Source organism: Lissotriton vulgaris, chromosome 1_1 (assembly GCF_964263255.1).
Source record: "Lissotriton vulgaris chromosome 1_1, aLisVul1.2, whole genome shotgun sequence".
NCBI classification, from domain to species: Eukaryota; Metazoa; Chordata; class Amphibia; order Caudata; family Salamandridae; genus Lissotriton; species Lissotriton vulgaris.
In genome coordinates this window covers 1,189,530,363-1,189,548,016 of record NC_141685.1, presented here as the reverse complement: position 1 = coordinate 1,189,548,016, position 17,654 = coordinate 1,189,530,363, and positions in this window count along the sequence as shown.

Below are 17,654 nucleotides of genomic sequence, written 5' to 3'. Positions count from 1 at the left end.
AGGGAGTCCTACAGCGTAGTTTTAACTCCTGAATAAAACCTATTTTTTAACTCTGACTCTTGCACTAATCCTTATGACCCACACCCTAGCAATACTATTCTCTTTTCACTTATAGGTCCAATCTTGACCTTCATTAAAGAGTAGACCTCAGTCACTCTCTACACTGAACTCACCTGGTCCTGAAGAAAGCCGCACCGACCCCTTGGGCAATAAGGCTGAAACATGTCGACCATTGTTTGAACACTGGAGGATTGAATATGTGTGAAACCTAATAACTTCCTCAACGTATTCTGTCATATCCTCTACCATCAATCCAATCCCGGTCAATAAAATTATTTCCTTCCCGGCATGATTGGATTGTTTTAAAGAAATTCACTCACACTTCACCAACAATCACTGATCACTACTGTTTTTAACCTAGGGTGTTCTCCTCCAGGTGGAGGGTGCATACCAACTGACCCCGTGATTCTGCACAGACGTGTAAACGAAGGCGGAGAATCAAGATATACCGCCCATACCATCATGATTACACGTGTATGAGGGTCTTTTACCAAGGGTCATTCTAGTAAGAACTGTACCCAGGTTACACAGGACAAGTGATCCTCCCCCCCTTCTTGATTAGCAGTATTTAAAGCCAAGGAACTTGTTGGGATCACTAACTTTCCTTCTCCCCATTCTTGATTGCTACATTATAGGAAATGTAGTCAGCTAATGTAGGACCATATGTAAGTGCACAGAAATCAGCAAGGCACTGAAAGCAAATGAGAGTAATGAAAATGAAATGTGCAATGCATTAATTGAAGTGAATGTAACACATTAGCACTCAGTTTACATATGCTTCTTTATACCTAGGGGCAACATCAGGCAGTGGAGCATCTGCATCACAGGGGACTGCACCAGCGAGGGAGGAGAGTGTGGAGGCAGGGCCAAGCACCATAGATGCCTCTCAGGAGGAGGAAGACACCACTGCCATCTTCCATGACGATGACACTGTTCATCCTCTCGTGTTTCCCCACTCCCCACACCTTTCTCAATCCCCCCATTGGTGTTCTCACCTGAGCACTCCCCATCACGGTCCCTGCCAGCATCTGATACCTCACCAGCCAGGAGGAGAATTGTGGCCCCACTGAGAGTCATGGCGGGAGCTGAAGGTGAGGCTCCAGCACCCACACAAGTCACTCCTGCTGCACAGCAGTCTACCCATCAGCCCAGCACCACTCGCCGCCGCCAACGCACTCCCAGCAGTGCAGGTCCATGAGGGGAGCATGGTGCGCATCCAGCGCATGCAGGGTAAATCTATTCAGGCCTGCCACCGCCAATTCCGGACCCTAAATCTGCAAATGGGAGACATGGGCAAGGGCATAAGTGAGTTAGTGGAAAGTGTGGTACACAAACAAGGATGCGTAGTCCAGGTGTAGTAGAATATCCCTCTTTATTAGCAGGTAGTTAGGTGGTAGGTTACAGGATAGGAAGTTACAAGGAGAAACCCCACCAGGAGAGAGCTACCAGCTCCTCAGCCTGAGATGACCAACTGACAATCTCAACACAGTGAGGCACACTAACATTCCATGATTTCACAGGACATTCTGATAAAGTGGTAGAGAGGGAAAATACATAGAAACCATTTACCACACATCCTCTTCCGTTAGCGAACAACAGCAAGTAAGAAGTCAAGACGGAGCAGAAGGATACAGAGGAGACTGTAGACACAAGAGCTAGTCAAAGAGACAATTTGAAAAGCAGGAAACTCAAGCGTGAAAGCAGAAACAAAGAACAATAAAAAGAGGCATGTAGAAAGATAAACATAAGATGCACCAATGGTCATGGTTGGACAAAACCCAAGAATGCAAATTACATAACATGCCCATCCACCCTCCTTAATAAAACAAGGTAGCGAACCTGGCAAACCAAGTAAGGTGTAACAACCAAATGACAAAATGTGTGCAGATGGAAGTAAGCACAATACGATGAATTAACAACCTACACAGAAAAAGGGGATGCCTTGCAATAAAGATTAGTGCATGACATGCACTAACAACCTCCCCTCCAAGGGTACACCTAACAAGGCAACCTTTAAACTGTGGAACGAAACAACTCCCCAGGAAAAGGTACACCAGAGGATACTAACACCCCTGGAACAAAGCACACAGTAGCCACACACTGACAATAGTGGCGCAACTACACCAAGAGGTAGCGCTGACAACGCACCCCGACTACCCACATAGAGTGATGCAACTTAGACCAACACAGACAACCTCCCCTAACAAAAGGGTACACAATTGAACAATGTAGAAACTGTTCAACGCAACATCACTTAATGGCGGCGCTGACAACGCACACTACCTTCCCCAGAAAAGGGTACACAAAGGATACTAATCCTTGAAACTTTCGAACAAAATAGTTACATGCAGACAACCTCCCCTAATAAAAGGGTACACCACGTTAAAAGTGCGCAACGTAACTTCTCCAAAGGGTAACAACAAGACCCTAGGAAACAAAATGTAGACACTGACTGGAACCACAACCCCACAACCTCCCCTAAGTAAGGGTACACCATAAGTACTAACCCTAAGTACATGGATGGGGTATTCATTAGACACAAACACCCTAGCTGCCCAAGCAGGGTGAAACACAGGATAAACACACCCTGTGAGACCAAGACTACAACGTCCCCTATATATAAATATACAGGGTACCCCATAAGGTGCAACATCGCCCTAGTTTAAAAATATGGCATTGACAAACCACACACCCTCCCCTAAATAAGGGTAAACCGTAGGGTCAAGACGCTGCCTTAGGAAACCAAACTGAAATTGCTGATGATAGGGTACAGCAAAAAACAACCACTGACAAAAAAAAAAAACACAAAGGAAATCAAACTAACAACCTCCCAAAGGTAAATAGAACAATCCATTATGCTCAACACACACACCAACCCACAACATACACTGAAAAACAAATAAGTTGAAGCATAAGCATAAGAAAAACAAAAGGATTAAGCTCCGGTGAGCGATATCTCACCCGAGATCTTCTTAGCCAGAATTGTCCAAAAGTTTTGATGAGAGGCTTCACAGCAGGAAACTAAGTATGGTAACATGCAGGCAAGTCCTAGAAAGTAGAACGCAGAATCCTCTGCTTAAGGAAATGAAACATCCAACCAAGGAAAGAAAAACTGCTGCAGAAGTACATCTAATGTTGAGACAACGACCGTCCCTGCGCCAGCATTGGAGTGGAAGACGAAAGTTAGACAAAAACAACGACTCCACAGTGACTCCGACAGACCCAGAACAAGCACCAACTAATCTGCAAGACGATACGGCAATACTGCTTGAAGCTTGTAACTTTATTGAAAGTTACACTGTGGTTGGCAACGCTCGTGCGGGAGAAACTGTATAGGAAGCTGCCGTAAACTAACAAGAGTAATGCAATCCCAAGATGGTGGTACGTCCGCATGACGCACACTGGATGGCTCAAGGCACGTTGCTGCGGGAAGACTTCTGAGGGCAGCCAAGGCAAGACAGACGTAATAGAGAAATGACGGGATGCCGCTCGTGAAGAGGTAAGATGTGCGCAGCTCGTGCACATTTCAAAATTTAAACAAGACAGCCCAACGGTGATGGAGGGGCGGCCACTCACACCTTCAGAGTTGTTCGTGCGCCCTGTGTGCATCACAACAATGATGGAGAGACGTCCACTCGCACCTTCAAAGTCGTACGTGCGCCCTGTGTGCTTTTACAAATTGAAAAATGGTTCAAAAACAGTAATTGAGGGGCGGCCACTCATACTTATAACTGCAAGAACGGCCAAGTCCCAACGGCACTCAGAATAAGTCAAGTAACACTCAGGGCAAAGTAAAACACTCTCCACATAGAAAAAAAAACGTGACTTCAACGACGAAGGTTGCTGTGCTTGAGAGTGAACTGCCAGCGCCAGGGGACCTCCATAGGAGCAAACAAAAATAGTGCTCAAAATAAATTTCCACACTGTGTGAAAACACACAATATACACAGTGACTGTAATAAAGGCCAACTGTCAATGCAGACAAGAAAGCCAGAAGGCACAACAGGGTGATCAGGCCCGCTGAGACAGTGGCACTTGTAGCTGGAAACAGTCAAACTCCAGATGACAGAGAGATGGCAGTTAGAGCTCTCACAACACAGACGCCCAGGGTGCAGGCTGTCCAAGATGAAAAGGACACTGGTGGGGTTTACTGGGCGTTACTCTGATCTCCAGGAGATAAACTTACTTAAACGTAGAAGATTCCTTGGTTTCCTTATAGCTGAGTTCCAGTATTCCTTCTTTGCAGCAAAGGGTAGTCCAAAAACGTCGCCAAAATGTGGTACACAAACAAGGATGCGTAGTCCAGGTGTAGTAGAAGATCCCTCTTTATTAGCAGGTAGTTAGGTGGTAGGTTACAGGATAGGAAGTTACAAGGAGAAACCCCACCAGGAGAGAGCTACCAGCTCCTCAGCCTGAGATGACCAACTAACAATCTCAACACAGTGAGGCACACTAACATTCCATGATGTCACAGGGCATTCTGATAAAGTGGTAGAGAGGGAAAATACATTGAAACCATTTACCACAGAAAGCAACAGGGAGGTTGCAAAGACCAACAGTGACATTGCATCTGGAATGCTACACATGACCACCGCCATCAACCAGCTGTGTGCAAAAATGGAAACCATCGAGCACACAAGGCACAGGGATGCACGTGTGCAAAACAGGGCTATGAACCGGCTGGCCACGGCAACTTCACAGCTATGCCTCAGAGGCGTGAACATGCAGGAGAGCCTAACGCAAAACACCGCGGAGGTAACCAGGGGCATGGCCAGGATCACCAGTGCCCTGGAGGCCATGATCATCTCTCATACTGCTGTCAATCCTGCCCTGGACGTGGCTGAGGCAGACAACAGCAGTAGCCGCAGCAGCCTGGCTAGCACTGTTGTAGAGCCACGCAGGAGCACCAGGCGCTCAGCAGAGCCTGCAGGCCATGCTGAAGGGAGTGAGCAACATCCCAGTGGCTCTGGGAAGCGTGGCCGAAAATGACATTGACAGTGTGGGTGAGGTAACCCGGGACATTACCAGTCCCCACCTTTAAATAATTTCTTTTGTTGCACATCAGTGCATGAACGTTGTGGCAACATTAAATTTCGTTTTTCACATTCACAACCTGTCTGTGTATCTTTACTCACTCAGAAATAGTTGTCTGTAATCTCCTCACGTCTGTATCTGCCATCACTTGGTGTCGACACTCCAGCAGGTTGGGTTTCTGGCACCAAATTCCCCTGCAGTCAGCCGTGCATAGATGCCGCTGTTTTGAAATATGTAGGAGTCGTGGGTACTCCCAGGGAATTTTGCCACCAGGTCAGTGATGGCGCACTTTGCATTGCAAATCACCTGCACATTGATGGTGTGGGTTGAATTCCGATTCCGGTATATGTATTCTGTGTCAGCAGGGGGGCAAATGGGAATGTGCGTGCCATCAATGCAGCCAATGATATGGGGGAATCGTGCCATCTGGTAGAAGTCTGCTTTTGTTTGTACCAGTTCCGCATGGGTTGCAGGAAAAGAAATGTATTGGTCCATCCTCTGTAACATGGCTTCAAGGAGTTTGTGGAAAAACCTTGACAGGCTGCTCTGGGTCACCCCACCTACCGCAGCAACCACACTCTGATAGCTGCCAGACGCAAGCAGGTGTAGGCTGCATAGCACCTGCACGTGCGGTGGGATAGCGTGTGCCCTTGGGGTGGTGTGCTCCAACAGTGGTTGGAGGTCCCTGATGAGGTCTAAAATGGTGTCTGAGTCCAGCCTGTACCTCTGGAGCATCTCTGCCTCTGTGAGCATGAACAGGGTGATCCTCTGTCTGTAGACCTGCTCCTCTCTCTGCCATTCCCTCTCTCCTTCCTGCTGTAGCCGTAGCCTTCTTGCAATGACATAAAATGCCGCCATACTGCAAGTTGAATTGCATTTTGGGTCCTTTTTTATGGGTTGCAGTTGGTTACCACCTGATTCCAAACCATGGTAAATACCGACTCTTAAATACAGATTTTGAGGCTAATTCGGTATTTCTGTGCTTACCTACATCTCAATCATTGTTTTTACCACTTCTTATTTTCCGATTTGGTATATTATCGATTCAGTAACTCTTCCGATTCGGTAAATATACCGATTCGGTATTTTTACCGATTCGGTATATTACCGATTCGGTAAATTTACCGATTCTGTATTTTTTCCGATTCGGTAACTTTACCGATTCGGTAAATTTACCGATTTGGATGGATTTCGGACTCCTACATCCCGATGGCTCAATACCGGTCGGTAACAGCCGAGAATCGGTATTTTCGGCCGTTACCGACCGGTATTGGGCCACCTACATCTCGCCCTAAGTCCCCATTTTTGTACTTTTGCTTTTTGGCTGTTTGGAGGTCTTCTACTTGTTTTCGCCTGGGTTGGCGGCTCTGTGGCCATTGCTGGGAAAGTCTAATACCGGATAAAACTGGTTTGGACCAAATCCATGAGGAAAAAGTTTTGCTTTTTCTGAAATTTCGCTCAATGTAGCATTTTCGGGGGCCTGTTTGGGGGGCTTCCTGGTGTTTGTGGGTGGGTTTTGGGGTCTGGGAGGACTGCTGGGTATGGATACTTTTTATTGCAAGAGGTTTGAAGCAAATCCATGGTGGCAGAGGGGAGTTAGGGCCTAGCTGCAGAGCACGCGCGGAGTGATTTTGGAAATTGCCCTTGAAATGACTAAGTCCCCATTTTTGTACTTTTGCTTTTTGGCTGTTTGGGGGTCTTCTACTTGTTTTCGCCTGGGTTGACGGCTCTGTGGCCATTGCTGGGAAGGTCTAATACCGGATAAAACTGGTTTGGACCAAATCGGAGGCGATTTTTTTTTTTGCATTTTTGCTGACTTGCTTGTCTTTGAGGTGCTCTTTAGGGGGGTTTCCGGGTGTTTGTGGGTGGGTTTTGGAGTCTGGGAGCACTGCTGGCACAGTCTAATTTTGATTGCATTTGATTTTCAGGAAATCCATGGTGGAAAACGGGAGTTATGGCCTAGCTGCACAGCGCGTTTGGACAGAATTGAAAGAAGGCCGAAAAATATTGTAAGTATGAGATTTTCCATTTTTGCTTTTTGGCTGTTTGGGGGTGTTATGATTTTTTGCGGGTGGGTTGGCGGGTCTTGGGTCATTGCTGGGAAGGTCTAATACCGGATAAAACTGGTTTGGAGAAAATCCATGCGGAAAAGTCTTTTGGCACTTTTTGTAACTTAGGGTTTGTTAGGGTTAGCACTAGCAGCAGGATTGCATGTGTTTCGGGGTGTTCTAGATTTTTGCAACTGAGTTCTGGGGTCGTAGAGCACTCGTGGGAATGTGTAATTTTGGTTGCAAGTGATTTGAAGAAAATCCATGGTGGGAAAGGGGGGATTTGGCATAGTTAAAGAAAGCGTTTGCCACTATTCTTAACTTAGGGCTTGTTAGGGTTAGCAGTATTTGTATTACATGTGTTTGGGCGGGGGGCTGTTTGTGGGGGGGTTTGAGAGTCTGGAGCGATGCTGGGTATGGATACTTTTGCTTGCTTGCAAGTGGTTTGAATACAATCCACGGTGGGTAAGGGGATTTGGGCCTACTTTTACTTTCAAAGTACGTTTTGTCACCAGTTTTCTACTAGGCCTCGTTTTTTGAGATCTGATTGGGGGTCTTCTACATTTTTGCAACTGCCTTTAGTAAGGGTCTGGGTGGGAGCACTGCTGGGAAGGTCTAATTTTGTTCTAAAACACAGTTTACAGTACACCTAGCTTGAGGTGAAAGATCCGCTAAATTAATTTGCCCATACTTATTTATCCTTCAAAAGGAGACTCAGACAGAGTACGCACTTTCAAAAATATTGTACTGTCTCTTAGGAAACTCAAAGTGTGACTTTTTGCACTACACAGCGTACATACCTTATATTTATTTGTCAGTGGTGTTCTAATATGACTTCCTGTTTTTCCATCAATAATTACAGGCCGGGTTTCAGTCTGTGCAATGGGAAAAAAAGGTTGAAGTCAGGCTTCACATTAGCGAGCCGAAATTCAGCATCCGCCAGGCAGGCAGTGGACAGGGTGTCTTCTGGTCACCAACATTGATGGACGGAGCGTCAGCTGGAATGGAAGAGTCCCGCTGATAAGAGGAATGGTTTGATGCATGCAACTTACCAAATTCAACAGGACAACTACAACAACATACAGATACAGTATCCGTTCTTTTCTAATTATCTTTAAAGTAATGTTATTGCTGTGAACTTCTATGAGTGTGAGTCTGCATTTCTTGGATCTTTGCTTTTAAATTCATCCCTACAGCCATTCTATAGGTTTTACTTCTGCTATTTTTTAAACCTAATTTAATGTAAGAAGTGTTTCTCTGAGTGCAGAGATAGGCAAGTGAAAACGCTGCAGCCCTGTACTGTTGCATTCTGTCATTCACGGTTGTTGAAAGTACTACTTTCTTTTCAGTAACCATGCATGCAGTTGTGCATGCACTTCCTTTATGTCACTTAAAGATTTATGGTTAGCTTTGTACCCAAAGATTTCTTTATCTTCAATTATTGTTTGTCCATGCTTTGCTTTTTTTTTCTTCTCTCAACAAAACGTCCCCGAAAAAAACCCCCATTCCCATCCATTTTCCAAACCCTAACCCTCTTCCCCCGGGCTGTGTGGTTTTGATTGATGTGTGACTAAATGACAGCAATAATTCCACACACTTGCTGGGGAGGATAAGGTCATAGCAACAGGCTGGTGAAGGAATCCGAGGATATATTCTATTCTTACTCAGCTTGATACTCAGTCACTATTGGCAAAGGAAAGCAGATTTTCTTGTGCGCCATCAACTTGATAGGTCATCAAGATTAGAACATCCTCCTCCTAGACGTGGCAAATTATTACGCTGCTGTGTTCTTCACCTTTGGTACTATTTCTTGTAGTAGTAGCCAATGTCAAAGAAATTCAACGCAAGTACTAGTTATACTTTCAATACTTTACCATTTGTTAGGCTACATTGTGGCACTGTTCTAGTGTACTGTCACATGCTATATTCTCTATTATACCGTTCTAATGCTACGGTAAGGGCAAACAAGGTTTCATTTTCTTTTTTTTCAGATGCTGCAACTGCCACTGTGTAACACAACTAGTACCAACGCAATGATGACATTTCATCCGCCCAGGATTGCCAACCTTAATCGCCATTTGCCGTGCAGCCAGCCCTGTGCCTAGCCTTATTTCCAAACACAAATTACAGGTAAGATAAGCGTTTGGGGGGAGGAAGTATATGGAGTATTAGGAGAGACGAGAGACTGACGCTAGTACTAGTAAAGTCCTAGGACTATTGAATTCACTTACTCTGTGAGAGGCACTTAGTTTTGAAAACATTTGGGCAATTAATTACACAACTTGAATCAAGATGCCACTTCAGTTTCACGAAAACAATGTTACTGTTAAACCACCACCCACCAGCCTCAAAAGCAGTAAAAAAAACACGTATACTAAGATAACGTTTAAAGTATATTTATATCCCTGACAAAAATAATCTCCCACAAGACCCAACCCACCCCCACTCCCTAACCCCAACGAATGTCCGTGAAAAGTCCAAAAAAGTGAAAAAACCCAACTCCCAATTCCCACCCCCAGAAGTCTTTAAAAAAGGGGCAAGGGACAGTCTCTCCTCCTACTGCTGGCTGCTGCTGTTGACTTTCCGGGCCAGGTTGGAATGCTCCTTGCGGAGGGTCTTGAGCAGGGTTTTGTTGTTGAGCAGCTCCTGCTCGAGGTAGGAAACCCTCAGGGAAAGGCAGTGCATCCGTTTTTTGCAACTTCTGTGGGGGGCAGCTGATTTCTTTGCTACTCGGCGGTGGCGGGTGGCTGCGGCAGTGGAACCCCGGCTCCGTACCACTGGAGACCTTCTGCGCTGACTGGGTCACCCAGGGAGCGTGGAGGAGGATGCAGCTGTGCCGGTAGATGTTGTTGTAGACTGCGTGTCCCTCTCCTCCTGGGCCACCAGCCGCCGATATTCAGCGACAGTGGCCTCCAGCCTCCGTTGCCGGGTCCGTCTAGCCAGCTCCTTCAGGGTTGGTTTGGAAGGAGCATCTATATGAAGAAAGAAAGACATAGTCTGTAACCAATGCTATTTAAGATTAACACAAAATGATTCAGCAGAAAGTTGTGTCACAGTAGAACTAGCAACTTGCAAGTGCAGTACATAACTATTGTGGACAGTATCTATCTAACCTCCCACTTCTTCACCCTTTCTCTAACATTAGTGGGAGTTTAAGGAATCAATTCTACGAGCACTATGGACTCAATCCATTAGAGTCGAATATGACAGTACACCAGTCTTATTCTTCTTCTCTCTTGTTTAGCAAAATTGGTACGTTAACTTCTGCAAGCCGGCATAATGCCAGCGCAGTCAACTTCCACCCGAGAAAAACAGACGCCCGCCATGATGAGTGAGACAGACTTGCATTATTGTACCAGTCCAGTACATGCAGGTGGTGATGCTCTTACTTTTCTATTATGGGTGGCACTGAGAATACTCTGTTACAAGGGCTACTGCTTAATTAATTTAACTTTCACCCTAGAGTGCCAATGAATACTAGAAAAGGAAAATGAAGAAGATAAATAATCTGATTATCTATCACTGCACATGGTATGTATTCGCTTACATATGGGATGACTTTAGGTGCTTTGCTTTTTATTGAGTGAACAGTGATACATCCACACATGAATGACAGAGTTCTACTAAACTTATTAACAGAGGTAGTGAGTGGCCATCGTAATAGTCGGATATATGCTGTGCTTGCAAAACTACTGCTACTATTCATGGTAGTATTCGGACAAAATTACAACTTCTTTTCCTTGCCTTTTCTACACTGGGACGGACGTGCGGGTGCGGTGTTACATGCTCTGCAAAGTAACACTTAGTTCATCCAGTGACCGTCTATTCTCTCTAGATACACATATGCTATCTAAGAGTCAGATAGTACCATGATCCAGGCATCCATCCATTCAAACTATGGGGCAGATTAGGATTGCGGATTTCCCGCATCCTCCGGGCCGGCGGAATCCACCACCGGCCTGGAGGATGCAGGAAATCCGCAGCGGACTGAAAAAGACCCCCCGCCAGATTAGGATGGCTGGGGGATCGTTTTTCAGTCGGCGTCGGAAAAGCACTAACATGGCTGGCGGTGTCTATCAGACACCGCCAGCCATATAAGGATGTCTGGAGGAACATGCCTTTAAACAGCGGCATTTCCTCCGTGCAAAGGCATACGGATTTTTGTTTGGGGGCCTGTAGCGGGCCCCCAGGGGTGAAGGGAGGGTGGGGGTGCACATGGGGGGTACCTATGGTACCCCCCTGCATTTGCCTGCACAAAGCGGCAGGCACCGCGCGGTGCCTGCCGCTTTGTGCATGCAAATGCACAACTTACATTTTTATCATTGCGGCGGGTGCTGCTTCAGGCAGCACCCGCCGCAATGATAAAAATACAGGATGTGACCACCAGGGTGGCGGTCACATCCTAATTACCACGGAGGGACCTCTGCTGCCCCTGCGGACGGCCCCTCCTACTCTATGGTGGCGGGCGGACTCAGGTCCGTCCACCATCATAATAGACCCCTAAATGTCAATCATTCTTCTTCATGTCTCTCATCTGGACAAACCTTACGTTTTCTCACAGGGAGCAGCACACTATGCAGTCTGCAATCTCAATAAGTAAGGAATATAAGAGCTTACCACTGCCCGCCACTACCGTGGCAACCCGCACAGCAGTTTGGTCCGGCACTTGCTCCGCCTCCTCCCCAGAGCTTTCCTCCACCTCCGCGCTGGGCACAGCACCAGCTGTTCCACCTACAAAGTACATTTAAGAATGTTAGCTGTCATAGACATACACCACTCACTAGTATTTTGTCTAGGAATGAAGAAATGTGAATACAGAAACCAATCTAATAATTTGTGACTGTCTACTCTAAAGTAAAAATGTCCCTTTTTCCAGGGAAGGGTGTTGTCTTGCTGCACTTTTTGGCACAACTAATGAATGCTTGCTTTTTAACACGCACCATTTTCCTCATAACAGACAGAAGCTTCACTTCTAAGAACAAATCATTAGGACGAAGGGACCAATGATTCAGCACCAAAAAGAAAAATGAAAGTTCAAACCAGGCGAGGGCTCGGCTCGCCCACAATAAATGTGTGAAATAAAAAATGACTAAGCACTTTTCCATTTTTAATGAACCGTTTATGTTTTATGACAAGCTTGATTTTAATAAATATTTTTACTTTTAATAAAGCTTTAAAACTTAAATAGACTCTCTGGTTTTTGGTCATGAGTGAATGAGCAAAAGGTTTTGCAATTTGCAAGCATGAGTCCGTGCCTCGGACACTTCTGGACTCTGACTCCGTACTCTTGTCCTGCGTTGGATAATCATCATTGGGGATCAATCATCGATGAATTCGGGAGCTAAATGACTCTGCCACACTATCTAGTCAGTAAGGAGATTGGGGGTTTTTCAAAGTCTGATATCACTGAGGTATGTGGAAAGAAAGTCTACCTGCGCCTATTATAATTGATAAACAATGCACTATTTAGTGTCCATAGTTCTGTTTGTGCAGATTTGTCCCTGCAACAGTAGTAGAATGGATTGTCCTCCTATCCAAACCAAAAGTAAAGAATTATCTTATTCTTTCTTGGTGGTCATTCACCTTTTTATTGTTGGTAATTGTCAAAGCATAAACATTTAGAAGACTTGAAAAGACATTATGGACAATCCGAGAGGACTTTACTCAATGCATAGAGCTATTGCTGACTAGAATGGGAGTTTCGTTTTAAACCTTTTGCCAAATGTGCAATCTTAGTTAGCTACACAGACAGACTAATAAGAATAATCTAGTAATACCACAGGGAGTCATAGTCGAGGCAGGATAAGAATTTAGATACAGTCTACAAGAAAATCAAAGACGATTTAGAAAAAATCGAATGAGGAACGCTAGGAAAAAATAGGTACTCTATATTAAAATTAAAACTTACCGGGGCCAGCAAAGGAGCCCTTGCCTGACCGATCCTGGCCTTGTTCAGCAGCAGCAGCAGCCTCCTCCAACGCCCTCTTGCCCCTGGGGGGAGCTGATGTACAACATGAAAGAAAGAAAGACCAGAAAACATGGATGACATTTGTCAACCAAATCAAACATTTCAAAAGAACAATAACAAAATATTTTGGCGAAATAGCAAATGGACAAATATTCCACGGGATATATTGACCTATCTCATGTGGTCTACTATGATATTAGTATTGCTTGATTTGCGGACCGTCGACTTGGAAAGTTATGTAACTCACTAAACAAACTACTAAAAAGGTTCTCCTAGGACTGGCAGGCAGCAGTCCGCAGCACGCGAAGTGATAGACAAAGTCCATCGTGATTGTAGATCAGCGACAACACTAAAAAGTTTCCTACTACATTAACCAGTCATTAAAATACTCAAACTATCAATCCACCACCACTATTTCTTCTTATTGCCTGGTGTACAAAGGAAGGACTGGACTTGAGTCTGTAGGGGCTGATTTTGAAGACCCTTGCGGCTCTTTTGCTCCATTGTTGCGTGACTTTTGTGACGCAGCGGCAGAACAAAAGAGGCGCCATGGTGTTGCGTATATTAACAACGTGACGCATATGGGAGATGCATCACGTTGTAAAGCCCTGCGCCATCAGGGGGCGTTCCGGAACAAGGGAGGGCGTTCCTGCACAGGAACGCATCCTAAAAGTGGCTGAGGGAAATCTACAAGATTTCAATCAGTCACTTTGAGGACAATGATGCGTGACTCAAACCCTGCGCCTGCTTGAAGCAGACGTACGGCTTGACGCAGCATTGGGGAGATAGGGCACCCCAGAGCATTGCTGGAGCTGCGCCATCGTTGCAACGCAACTCCAGCAATGCGCCGCCTTTACGGCACAGATGCATAACGCTTCGGTGACGTCTTGTGCCCATGGTGCGCCGCATTGTAAATACGGCGCACCATGGGTGGTGGTGGTGGTGGTGTCGCGCACAATTACTGGTGCATCCCTGCTACTTTGCAGGGATGCGCTGGTAATTAAAAATCTGACCCTTAGTGTCTAGCATTACGCAGTTCTTTAAACTACACTCATGCATAATTTCACAGGGCAATGAAATGAACACAAAATCGAAAACAAATAAGCATAGTAGCAGCGCTACTGAGAAGGAGAGCAGTGCACCTGAAATGCACAGAAGATTTTGAAATATATTTTACCTACAATGTAATGAGCAGCATTATTGCTCTTGGTAAAAAACAAAAATTTGCAAGATAATAACACCCAGAGTAGGAGAAAACAGAGTAGTAAAGAAATAGCAACTACTACTCACCAAGCCCGGGGATCTCAAGGCCGAGCAGGTCGAGCAGATCGCTTTCCCGGTCCAGGAAATCCGTCCAACGGTGGGTGGCCTGGTTGTAGGTGTGCCGGACCCGAGAGTGTTGGTACATGACCCGGCACACCTTCTCCCACCGCTTGGGGCGCTCCTGGATCCCGTACCCACTAGCGATCCTGCCGCCTGCCATGATGGTCCTGGGGAGGCGGCGCTGAACATAAAAAACTAGTGCGGCCACCTCCTCCGCGCTGAAGATCTCCCGGCTGTGACTGTCTCCCCCCACAAACGCCCGCACGGGAGCCGGGCACGGGGTGCCGGACCCTTCCCCTTCTCAGGATGCTTCCAGGCTCCCTTTACCATAGTCTGGGCAGAAAGGAAGCTAAATAATAAAGAAGAAATAGAATAGGGAAGAAGAAAAGAAAAGAGTTTTAAAAAGTAGTTTAAAATTAACCAAAAGTAGCAGAAAACACAAAAATATAGAGCTAGAAAAATAGCGGGATAGATAATAAGTAAAATAGATTAAAAAAAACTTCAAACAAGCAAAGGATGGCAGAGATTCAGAGAGGATACAGAAAGCATGCCCAGAACCATAGCAATGAATGAGAAACAAGATGGTTGCGCCCCTTCACGACCGCGTGGGTAAGTTCGCGCAAGATTTTCCTCGCGATCACACCCGAAATTGTACTAGCGAGCCGCACACTTTGCGAGATTACACATCGCGCTCGGAAACGGAAATACGTCATGCAAACAAGATGGCCACGTCCGTGAACGACCGTGAGGGTAACTTCGTGCCATTGCGCTACAAGCGGCTCACTAAAACGCACAAAACCTTGCGAACTAACACGCCGCAAAAAAACAAATCACATATTCGCACAAATTCGCGACTTCCAAATTCGATCTCGTGCAAATTTGCGCCCCGCGAATCCCGCGAAATTGCAGAAAAACAAGTTTTGCAAAACAACTGAAAGCACTCAGCAGGTGCAAAAGTTCAAACTCATCATTAGTAACCATTCCCTGTAGTGCTTCCTGAGGGGCCCCTCCAGAGTTCAGTTGCCTACTTGCAACTATTCTATGACCCTGCTCTGACCCTAACAGCAGGCTCATAGAATAGCTAAAAGTAGGCCACAAAGGTCCTGGGAAAAATAATTGCACTGCAACAGAAAGCAAATTACAGATAAGGAAGCATGTGCCAGACTGGAAGTTTAAATTCAGTGACACATTAATAAATCAACCCCAAATTAATTCATGTCAGTTGAAGCAGGGCAGGTGTGCTTGCTTTTCCCCCCCCATAATCTACAGTGATGAACCAGAGGGTGGCAGTGATGTACCAGAGGGTGGCAGTGATATACCAGAGGGTGGCATGGGTGAACCAGAGGGTGGCAGTGGTGAAACAGAAGGTGCTGTGAGCCTGTGATGATGAACCAGACGTAGAAACAACATAGTCGCGACCGTTGCGAGCTGACCAGTAAGTTCGCAATTGCGAAATGGTACAAAACCCTCGCGAACTGGCAGAAACCCTTGCGAACACAAAAAAAAAAATCCCCAAATTCGCGAGAGTTTGCGGATTTTGCGGATTGCGAATTCGCGAATACGCAAATTCGCAAACGCCAGATTCGCAAAATTCGCCCATGGGTAAGGTGGTGTAATCACCCCTTACTTAGATATAGTATACCTATATCTACCTTTACATATAGACACATATACACCTATAAGCCACTTCTATGGCAGGCCTCGACAATCCTGGTGGAAGAGTGCTTGGTTTTATGTGAGAGGGTGCCCTAGCATGAGCTGAGCCCCTCTGCAGCTTTTGGAACCATTTCCTTATAGCTGTTCTATGATATAGCCATACCATATACTCTTAAGTGCATTATAATCCTCGCGGTGAATGCTAACTTTGGTTTGGCTTTATCAAAACATGTCATGTAAGGTGTAAAACACTTTGGAATACTACCCCCCTGCCAATTCTGGCAGCAGTGGTAGCATTCCACCCTTCTAGAGGGAAAAGACATGTATGTTACTGCTTTACCCGGTTAAAGTTAAACAGAGCCTCAGCATCACAAAATGGATGCTGCTGCCACAGACACGAGTCTGACCTCTTGTTGCTGGGGGAAAGTCCAGCAAGGGCGGCCAGGACAATAGGTTTCCTATCCAGGGAGGTGCCAGCCCCTCCCCAGACAGGTGTTTTGTGTATTGGGGCAGGGAGGGCTGCATTCAGTGAGTGCATCTAGACACTGCCTGGGGCACTCAAGGTACTCCATGCATAGCCCGGTTCAAACCAGTTGCTGGGGCGCTCCAGCCCCAGCTCTGGCGTGAAACTGGACAAAGGGAAACGGGTGTAACCACCCCCTTCTCAGGTCCACCCATAGGAGGGACCTAGTCAGGCAATTCAGTCCCCATCCTTAGTATAAGTATAGCAGCTGTGGCCCCAGGACTTCAGATTATCCTGGAAAGAAACTTTGATACAGAACTCTTAGACCTTAGACATTCTATTCTGACTAGAAGATGGAAGACATTTCCATTGTGGTCAAGGAGTGACCACCCTGTTCAAACAGGCATCATCAGCAACTTTGCTAGTCTGCAATTTCAAAGCTCCCGCCGGAACCCGAAGACTCTGTGACTCAAGAACTAGACTGCCAGACTTCGCTGATCCCGACCCACATCCACAGCAAAGCTGAGACCCGTGGCTGACATGAGAGACCTGGCACCAGACATCTTGGACATCCTGCATTTTTCTACCTGCACCCCTTTTCTGAAGCCTCAGCAAGTTGTGCATTGGAGTACAAGAAGCCCAGCCCCGAACATCATTTGAACCGAAGCTCAGGCCCCCACACTCTGTGTCCCGTGGGCCCCACCTTTATATTTGTGCTCAATGCATCTTTCCAGTTCCTTGCCTGTTGGCTAGTGAGCTACCTGAAGGCGCCATCTTGAGTCTAACTTGCGATCCTGCTTGTTCCTAGCTTGGTCCAGCTATCCTAAAAAGGAGAAGCACCACAGACCTTGCTGTTCTGCAACAGAGCCAATCTGGACATCCTGCATGAGTTGCGGTTGCCAAGGCTTTTTGGGTCCAATCGGGATACAGATGCTGCAGTCATCTAGATCCATTGTAGGACAGCTCGAATCCAGCTCCTTAAAGCACCCAACATAGCCTGGTTCCTTCCTGGTCACTGGCTAGTGACCCAGACTCTGTCCCCTCTGCTTTCAGGTTGTTCACATCTCCGATCCACCCTTGGAACTACCCGCACACTTTTCCT